This window comes from Equus quagga, chromosome 5 (assembly GCF_021613505.1).
Source record: "Equus quagga isolate Etosha38 chromosome 5, UCLA_HA_Equagga_1.0, whole genome shotgun sequence".
Lineage (NCBI taxonomy): Eukaryota > Metazoa > Chordata > Mammalia > Perissodactyla > Equidae > Equus > Equus quagga.
The window spans coordinates 55,175,703-55,189,546 of NC_060271.1; positions in this window are offsets into that span (position 1 = coordinate 55,175,703).

Genomic DNA, 13,844 nt, shown 5'->3' on the forward strand with positions numbered 1-13,844 from the left:
AACATCAATACTTATATACACGCATAGACATTTTCTTAAAGGACCCCCAAGAAACTATCAGTCACTTTTGCTTCTGGAAAGGGAACTGCAGGCGTAGAGTAGGAAAGAGACCTTTCATTGTAAATTCTATTTAGCATTTTTAAAACATAAATACGTTTTACTTTTTCAACTAAATTTTTTTTTCTACTTTTTCTCCCCAAATCCCCCAAGTACATAGTTGTATATTTTAGTTGTGGGTCCTTCTAGTTGTGGTATGTGGGACGCCACCTCAGCGTGGCCTGATGAGCAGTGCCATGTCTGCACCCAGGATCCGAACCAGCAAAACCCTGGGCTGCCGAAGCAGAGCGTGCGAACTTAACCGCTCCGCCACGGGCCGGCCCCTCAACTAAATTTTTTTAAAAGAGGAATTTTACATTGCATAAGTTTGTAAGCTGAATATGCAACATCTTATCTTTTACTGAAGGAAATACCTGCAGTAATTGGTAAGAGAAAAATAGTCAAATTCTTTAAGCAGACATTGATTATTGCAAAATCCATAATAACTTTAAGCACATAATCTTAGCTATATAAATTAAATTTTATCACATACCTGATGTTTACTAACAGGAAACTCCACCTTAGTAATTTGGAAACTGGGATTCAGAGAAGTGAACTGATTGAGACATCAGAACCAGCCAAAGGGGGTCAAGAATTTCATGGGATCTGCAGCCTCCTAATCAGGCTGCTAATTCCCTTCTTGTCTGAGGTACTGCTGATCTGAGAGATCAGCTTGCTTTGTTTTCTACCTGCTTCAACACAAACTTAATTAGAATAACTTATGTTGTTTCCCTCCATATTGATAACTGATTTCCCCGTAGCTTTGTAAAGAACTTGGTGCTGATCAACCTGAAAGTGCCGTCACCTTCCACTGACCGGGTTCTCAACAGATGAGTAAACAGAAAGGAATTTTCTATTCAAAATTTCTGTTTTGTGAATTCGATAAAGTTCTTGAATGTCAAATCTGGGATTAGGTTTGAGTTCTAAGGCATTTGGAGTAATTTTATGATTATAGATGCAAAATTTTAGAAGTTAGAGTTTTAAAACCATCGTTAAGAATATTTATCGAGTTGAATGTTGGGAAAGGGAAAATGTCACCCATCCTGACCATGTGTTTGAGAAATTGCATTGAAAAAATGCAATGTTTAATTATTTCATGCTAAAACTGATAGAATAAGTTATTAAATGACTAAAGTAGCCGTGTTTATTCTCCCTGATCTGAAAACTAACCATGAGAGCAGCAATTCATCTAGAACAAAAGGGAAATCAAATGGCTTTGATAACAGCATTTTCTTCCTAAGCATCTAAAATTTAGTTTTAAAATGTGGTAATAAATAGTTTAATGGCATTCAGAAATACTTTTGAGCTTTATTTTAAAATACTGACTATTATGTAGCCAGATCTAAAGCCCTCTAAGTAAAACCTTAAAAATTTGTGCAATGTCATTTTTGTCAGGTGCCTTTTTATCAATAATTAATGCTCTGAAATGCATTTGGCCTATCTTACCAGGTTCTCACATTCCATTATATTGATCGGAATCTCTATTTTAAGATATTAGTCTACATCAGTGTTCAATCATTTAATATGGCACCAAAAGGAGAGAAAATAAGTAAAAACACTGATATTCTACCAATATTGTTTGTAGGTGAGCAGTAATGACCTGCTAGGTAGTAGATTGGCATGCATTTTAAAATAAATAAATAAAAAAAAACTACTCCAGGGTCATTTACCCCAAAAAGTGCTTTCCAATCAAATGTTTACATTTCTGAGTTTGGGTGAGTATTTTCTCCTAGACGCTAAAGATCGTTAAGCTATAGGACTGATCTGCCCACTGCTGATCCCTGCATGCTGTCATGTATTTTGATCAGTATATAAACAAGCACAGATGAGGGATTTGCATTTCTATATGAAAGCTTCACCCAGGGTTGCCAGACTTTGCAAATGAAAATATAGTGTGCCCAGGTAAATCCGAATGACGATAAACTATGAATAATTGTTAAGTAGAAGTACGTCTCACCTGTTTTTCTGAAATTCAGATCAGACCGGGCACCAGGTCTGCAGGAGTAATTTAAGGAAAAGTCCTACGAAACATTGTGTTAAGATATTGTTGAGGACATTGTTTATTCTGCCCCGTAGTTTCTTTTTCACAAAGAGACCAAGCATAAGTTATTTTTCTGGTCTTCATCCCAGGAAGAGTTGGTTGTCCTCTGTGAAATTCATTTGTTTTTAGCACAGAGAGTAAGTACAGGAATCCTTGGGCAGACTCCTTTTCCCCTCAGCTGCTGGAAGGCTCAGAGCCACATTTGTGGCCCACACATGTGTAAGAGAGAGGATAGGTACCATGCTTACGCATATTTTTAGCATTTTTTCTGGCTCCATTTTCTGGCCTCGTCTTTAGATTCCTTTATTCTGTTGCTTCTACTTTATTATTCTTATCTCCTTGGGTTTTGTATCATTTTTACTACTCTTCAAAAGTCTTGGGGACAGGGTGTGTGAAGAAAAATAAACAGACTAAACCTGCAGTCTTACAAAAATAGTTTGATGATTTGATATGGAATTCTTTGTTTTGAATTCCATCTAAAATGGTTTTACGGCTAAAGTTTTATTTATTGCCATTGGGAGGCTACAGCACAGGCCCACTTTGAAAGGGGTCCCACGGCTGAAGCCCCAGAGATGGCAATGGAGTGAGGGTCCAGCATGTTTTCATTCTTCGTTCAGGGAAGATAAGGTTTTAATTCTTCACTTGGCTTTTTGTATATGCTTTTCTTTATTACCCATCTCTAAAACCATCATTTTCTTCAAATAATATTTGTATTAATATCACATTTCTATTCAAATAAACACCGTACCTCCTGTTTTTTTCTTTAGCCTCCAAGTTATCAGTATGCAGATAAGCATTTTATACCTCCTTGTTAGATGGGCGAATAGGACTACTGTCCATATGGGATGCTTTACGTGTAGTCGTATCTGAAAGTTAAGTTAATTAGGCAGAAAGTTAACTGATTCAGACGGTGCAGAGGTTGAAACTGGAACACATAGTTTAGAGCTCGGTTCCCCAAGTTAACTCTTACCTGACTGATAGCCTATAATAGCAGAAGTGTTTATGATTTGGTGACAGTGTTCCCATTTTTGCTTCTTTCATAGCATTACATTTTCTTGCATTTAATTTCTTAAAGAGTTGTCGCTTTGACCATGTCATCAGAGGCAATCTACTCCATTTCCTCTCCCCTCTGAGTTTTATGCCAAGCAAAGGAGTAAGTGGGAGCTGGAGAGGCGGATTGACAGCTCCACGCAGCAGTATGTAAACAATAAGAATAAATAAAAATTAGAAGTAAGAACAACTTGGAAAACTACTCTAAAGCACTGTGACTTTTTCTTCTAAAATCTGGCGTGAAGTTTTTAAACTGCCTTAATTATAATGCCTTGGGTGCTTCGCAAAAATCAATGTACAGTATGAAATATTCAATTCTTTGAATGATGACAAACTGGTAAAATTACTTAAAAGAGTGAATTTAAGCTTGTGCCTCTGGAATATGGCCATGGAGACAAAGAATCAGACAAGCCGTTAAGAAAACTGCTGGGCTGAGCTCCTTACAGAGCCAGACCAATAGGGATGCTCTTTCCACGTGCCCTGAGCTCATTCGCCTTCCATATGACTTCCTCTTCAGTTCCATCTGAGACGACAAGAGCTTACATTTCAACCTCAACTTGACTGTCCTTAAAACTCCTTTCTGCAGTTTCTCTCACTGCACTTTCTGGTTTCATCAAGAGAGGTCACTGTGGCACTACTACTAATAACAATAATCTCCAGCTGGCAAAACAACAGAAGAATGCAGTCAGTCAGTCAACAACCGCGTGCTGAATGGTATCAGACGCTACTGCCAGGTAGGGATTAAAGAGGTGTATAAAAGAAGTGGCCGGGACAGCACTGAAAAGTAGAGGATGCAGTTCAACAAACTAAAACAACAAATATGGGCTGGATCATTGGCAAAGCATCAATGTTTTATTTACCTTTGGTAGGCATTGTGTTTAACAGCATTTATGTAACGTCTCAAACATGAAGAAGTACTTCTTTGAGAGATTTTAGTCTTTTTTATATTTTTTCCTTTCTCTATTTTAATCCTTTTATATTTCAAAATCTTTTCTATCTTTCAAAATACCTTGTAGGCATTTCTTCAAACAAGCAAATAGACCAAAAACATCCTCAAGAATCTCTCCCTTCGAGAAATAAACTAATATGTGCTATTATCCATTTTTTGTGAATGGAAGTCCATATAGCAGGTAATAGTCAAACCCTATCCATCCTCCTCCCCTAGAGTCTGAGGGGTCCTCAGCCTTGGTTGAGGGTCTTTGAAGAATGCCCATGCCTAGGCCTCCTCCCAGGCCAGTTACATCAGAACCTTGGGAGGCGGGATGGGGCTCCCAGGAAAGTCCAATGGAGAGCCAAGATGGAGAGCCACTGCCCTCAGGTGTCTTCAGCTGTCCTCATCAAATTGGGTTTTTGTCCAACACTGAAAATGAGATTTTGTAAGTGATTTTTAAAAATGTCTATTTCATGGAAACCGCTTGACAAACAGAGAGATATTTCGTTCTAAAAATAAAAAAATTGCACGGCCTGAATACAGGGCTGCTGCGGTAAGTTTTGAGGAAATGGTGGAGCTGTGAGCTGGTACCTTTTGAAGGCTGCCCGCAATTATCTGTGGGTCATGTGAAATGAGTTTTATGTCAATACAGTAGGAGCTGTATTTTCTATGTGGATAAATACCTTCGCCTGGTTAAACAAGCAAACAAGGGCGGACTGGGGAAAGGAGCAGGGCTTGGCTGGCTGTGTCCACCTGAGATATGTGACCTCCCTTTCTCCTAGTTTGGTCCAGAACAGAAACTCTCTCCTGTCTCCACCCCTGGTTTGTCACTGATAACAGGTGCTGATTGTGAGAGACCTCACTGCCCAGCATACTCACTGGTTCTCATCCCAGCAAGCACATGAGCATGATTTTATTTTTACTCCTTTCTTAAGTGAAATTGATGCGGGGTCGGTGAGCCGAGGAGTCAAAAGAAAGATTTCTTAGACTCTTAAGATCTAGCAGTAGTGCTCTTTTATTTAGAGAATAGTGTAGCATGGGGACAGGACCCATGGGCAGTCAGAGCTTCTGCTGCCGCTGCTTCTGCTGCCCCCGCTAGCGTGGGGACAGGGCCCATGGGCAGGCAGAGCTGCTCCTGCTGCCCCCGCTGGCATGGGGACAGGACCCATGGGCAGGCAGAGCTGGTGCGTGGGGACAGGACCCACGGGCAGTCAGAGCTCCCGCTGCTGCCCGGAGTTGAGGGTTAGGGCTAAATTTAAGGCGTAGGTATATGATTCATCTCTTTACAAGACAAAGGAAAGAACATGAAAAAAAGTTAAAATGGTATCAGTGCAGGTGGGGTCTGGTCATTGGGTGATCCCATGACTTTTCGACAAAAATCAAATCGGATTAAGTAAAGGTTAGAAAGGTTAGACGCCACCACCCTAAACCAGTTACATGAGATTGCCAGACAGCAACCAACTTAAGTTCTTGCCTTCCCCATTAAGAGCTTCTAGGGACAAGGTCATCTCTCTTCTTCTTCCTGGTACAGAGAAGGAGGCACCTTTTACAGATAGAGATTTACCTTACAAATGTAAATGTGTCCCAACAAGGGCAAGTTCCATTCCCCAGAGCCTCCTTCCCTGTCCCAGTTTATCGAAAGCAATCAGCCCAAAACAATCCTGATGCCAAAGAGACATATCCTGGGGTGGCCAATTTCAGGTCCCTACAAGGTCATCCTCCCTTCCTTCACAAACGCAAATGTCTCAAAAGGGCAAGCAAAATTCCAGTCCTCGGAGCCTGCTTCTCATCTGCGGTTTTAAAAGTAACCAGCCTAAAAATCCTCATCATAAACCGTTTTAAAATTAAGCAGCCTAAAAGTCCTCATCAAAATGACTACTCTTTTCTTTGAAGCGAGCTTTAAGCCATGTGAACGCTAACTGCATGATGAGAATTGGTATTACTGAAAAGATTGTTTTAAAAATTTAGTTTATTGAAATCTGTGGTGATTATTTTTAATGCATAAAAATTGCTGAAATATTTTCCACTACGTTATAGGCAAACTAAATGAAAAGTAAATAAAAATGGGTAAGTAAACTGGAAATTGTTCAACTTCATTTATAGTAAAAGATCTCAAGGAAGGCAATAATGAGCTTCATTTCCTGTATTAAATTATTTTAAAAATTATACTGTGTGCTACCGGTGAAGATATAAAGGGAAGTGGTATTTCTCTCCATTGCTGGAGACCACGTAAAGCGGCAGGAAATGTCTGAAAAGTAGCTTGACAATACTTATAAGAGCTTTAAAAAAATTCATACCCTAAGGAATAGCAATCAAGTAATATTAATATGACACACAATGCTTATGATATTATGGCTAAATGCTATGAGAGAAAAATGAATTTCTAAAAATTGTAGAACCATTTGTGAATACAGAGGAAATCCACAAAAAGTACTATCTTTTCTCAAAATTAAAATTAGAAAATACAGCAACGGTATACATTTATTTGAATATCCACAAATAAAAATAATTGGAAAATAATTGAATCTAAATGTCTAACAATATATTACATAAATAATTATATCTACATATAAGGTATTATTGAGATATGTTGAATTTGTTAAAACCATTAGTTTTATAATTTAAAAATTATTTGTGAAGTAGCAGAAAAAGCTCATGCCACACGTGTGACCAAGAATGAGTTGACTCAAAGCTCAAGGTATGAAGCTGAGTTACTTAAGAACTGAATAAGGATGAGAAAAAGGCAGCGTGCAACCTTTGCTATAATACGTGTGATACTAATTATGGGGCTTCAGATGGAGAGACAATAATTTATATTGGTGGATTTAGTAAGGCTTTAGAATGAAGGAGGGAACGTCTGCAAAGAAATTTGAGAGGACAATATCCGCAGGCAGATATTTGTGTCAAGTAGGTTAACCAGCTGTAGAATGCAGATCAATCAAAGGGAGAAATACATGTATGCAGAAGGTGTGTTGGAGAAGTAAAAATAAATCATTTTGTTGAGAAAAAGAATTCATACCCTCTTACCCAGTAAGTCACTCACTCTTTCAATCGGCCAATGTCTATTGAGCAGCTACTTTGACCAGACACTTCCAGGTCTATGTTATAGTGGTGAATAAGACACAGTCTCTGCATTTATGGGGCTTATATTCCAAAGCAAAGACAGAAAAGAAGCGTTAGATTAATAGAAGTGTTATGCCCTTATATTGGGCACACTGATGTTGGATGCACTAATATCAGGTGGCGGTTACTGTTATGAGCCAGCCCTGGCAGTCTAGTGGCTAAGATTCAGCGCCCTCACCGCTGCCACCCGGGTTTGTTTCCCCATCAGGGAACCACACCACCCGTCTGTTGGTTTTCATACTGTGGCTGCTGTGCATTGCTGTGATGTTGAAAGCTATGCCACTGGGATTTCAAATACCAGTAGGGTTACCCATGGTGGACAAGTTTCAGTGGACCTTCCAGATCAGACAGACTAGAAAGAAGGACCCGGCCACTCCTGAATAAATTGGCCATGAGAACCCTGCAAATAGCAGTGGGGCTTTGTCTGATAGAGTACCAGAAGGTGAGAGGAGGGCACAAAAAGACCAGGCAGGGTTTTGCTCTGCAGGACACAGGGTTGCTAGCAGTTGGAATCCATTCACAGCTGACAACAACAACAACAATTATTATTATTATTGTTAGATTTAATGACAATAATAGCCTTAGGATGTAGAAATTCTGCATCAGGCCCCTTTAAATTAGTTTGGTGAAGGAGCAACAATCTTGATATCAACACCCAAATTAAAATTAAAATTGGCCTCCTTTAAGTAACTTTCCAACAGAAGAATAAGGACCAGCAGGAGGAGTGAATTATAAATTCTTTGAAGATGCATATAAACCAAGAGCTTTTCATCCATGAGACTTTGTTCTCCTCTCATTTTTCTCCTTTAGGATTCTACCAGGACTTTGAGATTTAGTATAAAATCCCACCTTCCCTATTTAAGAAAAGCCACTTCATTGAATGAGGAAATATTTGCTTGGTACCTACTATATGTCGAGCAGGCTGCTAGGCCCTGGGGACACAGTCAAATAAGTCCTGTCTCTGTCCTCAAAGAGCGTCAAGTCTACTGGAGGAGACCAAGGACTGAGTGATCAGTGCTGACAGCAATGCACTCCAAACCAAATTGGGCAATCAGGGCCAGCTTCCTGAGGAGGTGTGATTTGAGCAGGGCTTTGAGAGGTGAGTAAGAGTTAACCAGATTAAAGGAAAGTGTTGAATGGGGGGAAATATCCAAAAGGAAGTGTACAGTGATAATAAAAACCATATAATTTATTAAGCTCTTATACTGAATGTCATACATTTTTGCATGCATTAATCTAATCTGCAATAACCTTATGAAGTTGGTGTTACTACCATCACTGTCATCCCTATGTTGTGGATAAAGAAACTGAGGCACAAAGCCATTGAGAAGTGAGGCTCTTGATCCTGGTTTGTATCCCTATGGACTAACTAGACTCCTGACGTCTCACAGTGCTGGGCCGCTCTCCCCAGCTACAGCCATTCCAGCGGCTGTGCTGTGCTCAGTTATTTTCTGCTCATGGGTAAGTCTGACCTCCCCACACCACGCTTCGTGCCGTCCCACGTACGTTGCCCTACAGGTGTGCCGAGGCTTCGCTTAGCCCATTAACTGAAGAGGCAATGTATGGTGTTAGCAAATCAGTGCCTAAAAAAAAGTAAAGAAAAAGGAAATCCCTTTGGGAGAGATGATACTGATCTCTTTCAAATGTTAGAGATTAGTGGGAACGTACTTAATTTTCCTTGATTATTTCTTCATATATCTAACACGCATAAATGTCTCAAGAATGTTCTTGAAATCTTTCACATGATTTATTTGTTAATAATAAGTTGCCTATATTTAATCCATAACTTGTTGGGTAACATATTGCTTTTCTTTTCCTAAAACTATCTTCTGCCAGGTGTGATAGGACTTTATCTTTAGAAGGTAAGGTCAGGTGGCTTTGCTGTTACTCTATATGCTTTTCTGTGACTCTGACGTGAGAGGCTGGCACTCCGTGATCCCCGTGGTACCTACTGGTACTACTAGTCCGAGTCTACGGTCTTACCCCTGGGGAATGTTTGACTTTCTAGATATACAGACTCTAATGAACTTATTCTGCCTCATATAAAACCTTCTGTACTGTTTTAATCTTAAAATTTCTTTTCCAGATCTGCTATATTTTTCTTAAAGTGTGGTAACCAGATCCACAAGACGTAATTCTAGTGGGTCATTTTCTCAAGGATATAAAGCTTATCCTGGGAGAAATGAAGCTGCCACAAGTGAGGATTTGTTTCTTGGGTGACCAGCACTCGCCCAAAGGACCTAAGTTACAACCAGGGATTCAATGCAGGGTGCACCAGAGCTCAGCGCCCCCCGGGGAGGAAGCCGAGCAGGCGAGGGGAGAAAGAAGGACTAGGGGAGCCCAGCCCAGCAAGGCCAAGAAAGAGGGTGAGCGTTCAGATCAGAATTGGCTAGACAGTCCTGCAGTTAAATGAAACCCTCTGGTGTACCCACGTATGTCTCAAAATGCAGATTCCTGGGCCCAGCGCAGACCTAATGGCTCATTTAGGGGAAGAAGGGAAGGAGTGTGCTGAAATCTGTGCGAAATCCCCCAGGTGACGCTCAGGCACAATAAAGTTTGAGAATCACTAAGATAAAATGTTGCTGTAACAAGCAAGTACTATTTTACATGTGATTACCCTTGCTCTGAAGAAAACATTATGTCCAAATGTCCAGCCAATAACCTTCTACACCTTTCTACTTGTCCAATAGTCTCTATTGAAAGACCTCCCTCCCCCCCCAAAAAAAGAGGTAATTTGAAGTTGCATGGCAAAAAGATGGCACATTTTCATATTCTTTTCAACTAAGCTTAAAGAGACACTCATAAGTGCTTTCTAGTCTTTATTTCAATAGATTGGGTTTAAAGTGGTGACTTAAGTCGCTTCAAACTCAGCTAAAGCTCTGGTTCAGACAGATGTTTGTGTTGGTTTGGGTTGGTACACAGGTCTCAGCACACCCCATTTCTCTTAGGCAGGCCGCCCTGACAGTGAGAGGGAAGGCCCTCTTTCCCTCAAAAGCCCTCTCAACCACTTTGATGCCTAAAATTCACTTTTTCTCAAATGAGGCTCAAACGCTCGGTCTCTGAGAAATCTAACACGGCAAAACGTTAAGGTGCCCCTTCAGAACTTTCCCAAGAAGGGATTGTGATAAAGTAAGGGAGACAGGGGGAGACCTGGAGGAGGGGAGGGGACTGCCAGCAACAAGGGGCTGGACGCTGCACAAGATCTGGAGCCCTAAATCATTTCGTGGGACCAGCCCTGCTCTTTTCCCACTTCCTTCCCCCAGCGGGAGGGGAACAGCCATTTGAAGATGATGGCTGCTGTTACGAGAAGCATAGCTGCTGGAGCTAAAGGAACCACGCACTCACAATTTGGCTCCTTGCCCGAAAGGAACAGAGGAAAGATTGTTTCACTTACCCAGATAATAGATCAAACCTGGGAAGACTGATTAATCCGTAAAAGCCCTTCAGCCAGGCTCTATTTGCCACACGGGAAAATAAAGGCGTTCTATTTTAGCTACTCCCCGCCTCCTCCCCGAGCTGAGTTAATTAAGGGTCACTCCAGGATTTTCAGTTTTCTTTGGTGGCTTCAGAGGGGAAAGATAGGAGGTGGCTTTGAACAAACAGGAACCTCACCCATAAAGCCAATCTCAAATTTCAACCTCAGTTCTTTTGCCAGCTAAAGCATCCGCGTAGAGAAGGCAGTGGGCGGTTGTGCCAGCGAATTTACCCTTAGGGAAAGACAAAACCCCAACACTAACTAACAGAGGATAACCTCAGAAACAAGTCCTCACGCTGGTGTTCAGAGTGAAACACACTCCAGATCTTAATTCCTTATCATGGAAGATAACAAGACCAAACGCCGGGATCTGGATCCCTCCGGCGGGAGGGTACACAGTATGTAGCTGGGCTCAAACTTGGTGTTCTCCAAATTGTAGTCAGGGGTCATCTGAAATCTCTTTAAAACCTTCCTTTGACTCCCAACGGCTCCCTGGTTCTGTCGTAGCTCACAGCCTGGCAGCACTTACCCATCGGGTTAACTCTTCATGGTCTTCAGATGTCGCCTAGTCTTTCTGTCCTCAACTCCCACACCGCCATCCCCAAGCCTGAAGGCATTTCCTAGGAAGATTTGAAGAAAAGCCAACTGGAAAGTCAAACAGGCAGAAAGTTTGGCAAGAGATTAGTTCACATTAAATATGTGCCTTTGGGTGCCCTGCAGGGCAGTATTGTACATGGAAAAGCAATTCAGAGGTTTACTTTGGTGTTAAAAAGTTAATAATAAATTTACTAAAGTTACAAATTTCAAATTCAAACACTAATTTCCCTAACCTTTTAAGGTTCGTCCACATTTGATGAATCAAACTTATAATTATTGAGGAATTTAAATTCTCTTAAACTTTCCATTGTTATTTGTACTCTTTCTAAGATGTCTACTTAAAAATTATGGAATGATATCAATTGCTTAAATATTTATTTTGTATTAGAATTACAAGGCCAATCAGTTTAAAATCCCAAACAATACAAATACATAAAGTAGCAATCATGCACAGATTCCTTAATTTAAAGTTATCAGCACAAAAGATTAGATTTCACAAATATTTTCTATATTTAGCTTTGTCTTCCCATCACTGAAAGATATTTATCCATTAAGGAAACAATTAGGCATTCCACACAATTTGGGAATTACTTTTCTATACAATTTTAGGGGGTGCTTTCTCAACGTGGTAAGTTTCTTAATGACCAGAGACTTCAGGCAGGACATGACAGATCCTTGTCTCTGACCATAATACGTTAAACCTGACCTTGTTTGGGCCAGCTGAGTCAATGACTCCATTACTCAAAAGAGGTAATCAGGTAGCCCCAGCCTCAGAATCAATTATGTAAAGACTAATTATTTGGGAAAGAAGTTGCACCATAATGCAGAGTGTTAATCAGATTGTATATTTGGCTTTTAAGGCATATAATATTTTTTCATTTAACTCTGAAGATCTTTGGACCTGATGGGATCCTCCATTCTTCTTCAAACACTTTCTCTCTCTTACTGATATTAAATGACACCTGCTTGAATACTAACTCTCTTCTCCTGACTTTGAGTGCTTGATCACAGTTTTCACAGTCCTTCTGTTAACATTGCAAACAAGTTGAGAAGCTGGCTAGGGAGCTATTGAGACTGATGGATTGGAACATATGTGGACAGTAAACTAGAGAGCTCCTTTGCTAAGAGCTGAACAATCTTCCATGCTACTTAATTGGTCATTTTAATCCTCATTTTTTTCCCCTCTAGCATCTTTGCTTTTGCCAGAAATGAATATAAGGGACCATGTTAAAATGAAGCTCAAGAAAGAGAAGAGCCAGTTGTTGGTTTCACAGAGAGGATTTGCTAAATTCTGAATGGCCAGGTAGATATGGAAGTGTCTACTGGGAGCAAAAATTCCCTGCTAATACAGTCTGAAAAGTAGAATTTGTGAAATGTCCAAAGACAGAGCTGACCTCAATGGTGAGATGAGTTCCAGGTACTGGCAGTATGAAATGGAAGGGAATAATACCAATTAAACAACCAACCAACCAAAACTCTAGCAAAACAAGAGAAAGCAGAAAAACCCGCCAGTGAGCTTAGTCTCAGATGACCAAAATACCTGCGTTCCAATCCTTATTCTGCCACTTACCAACTTGGTGATTTTGGGCAGGCAACAATTGCTCTGATCTTTAGTTCATTTATTTGTTCAATGGAAACAAAACCTACCTCATAGAGATGTATAGACCAATAGGGAGGCTTGTCACATGCGTAGGGCACCAGGAAAAGAAGAGTGCTCCAAAATAAAGAGAAGTTTAGTCTTGTTGGTATGACATTTGATACTTCAATAGAAAAATGATCATTGTTGCATTAAGGAAATGAATCATGATTCTGCTGCATTTCCTTACACATATTTTATAATTAGTATTATTTTGATGTTTAATCTTGTGTTCACCATAATTTTTTTAGTCCATAGGGCCACTAAAGGTCATTATCTGGCTTAGTTCCCATAGTTATTATGAGAATTATATTTGTGTGAAAATTAAGAGTTTGGTAAGTATCATAGGTGGTCAATAATTTTTAGTGTGAGAAGGAGAAAAAATTAAAATAAAACAAGAGTTTCACAGTTTCTTTGCCCACACCTACCTGTTGGGGAAAATTTTGCCCTTGACTAATACCATTCAGGCCTCCCTCAGCTGCACCAGCCTAATCCAGTTGATTCCTGGAGCATAGTATGCATACGGTGTAAAGAGTAAGAGAGGAGATCTTAAAAGAGGAAAAAGATCACTTGTTGAAGAAAAGGAAGATTAGATACATAAAGAAAGAAAGCAGGAAAAAAAGAATCTAGATCTTGCAAGGATTTGGAACCTTTTGGGAAAGTGGGAGGAAAGGATGACTTCGGGCACCAGCACACTGTGATAGGTCCTAAGAGGAAGAGACATGAAATTGGTTGTTTAAGTGTTTTCAGGCCTCTGTCTCTGAATGTTCTCCATATTTGACCTTTTCATAAGAGAAAAGTAAAGAACGAAATTGCGTTTTAGTTCTTTGTTTTACTGATGCGCTACTTTGACTCCAAGTCTGTGGTAGGATGAGTTCTGGGGTCAGGACAAGCC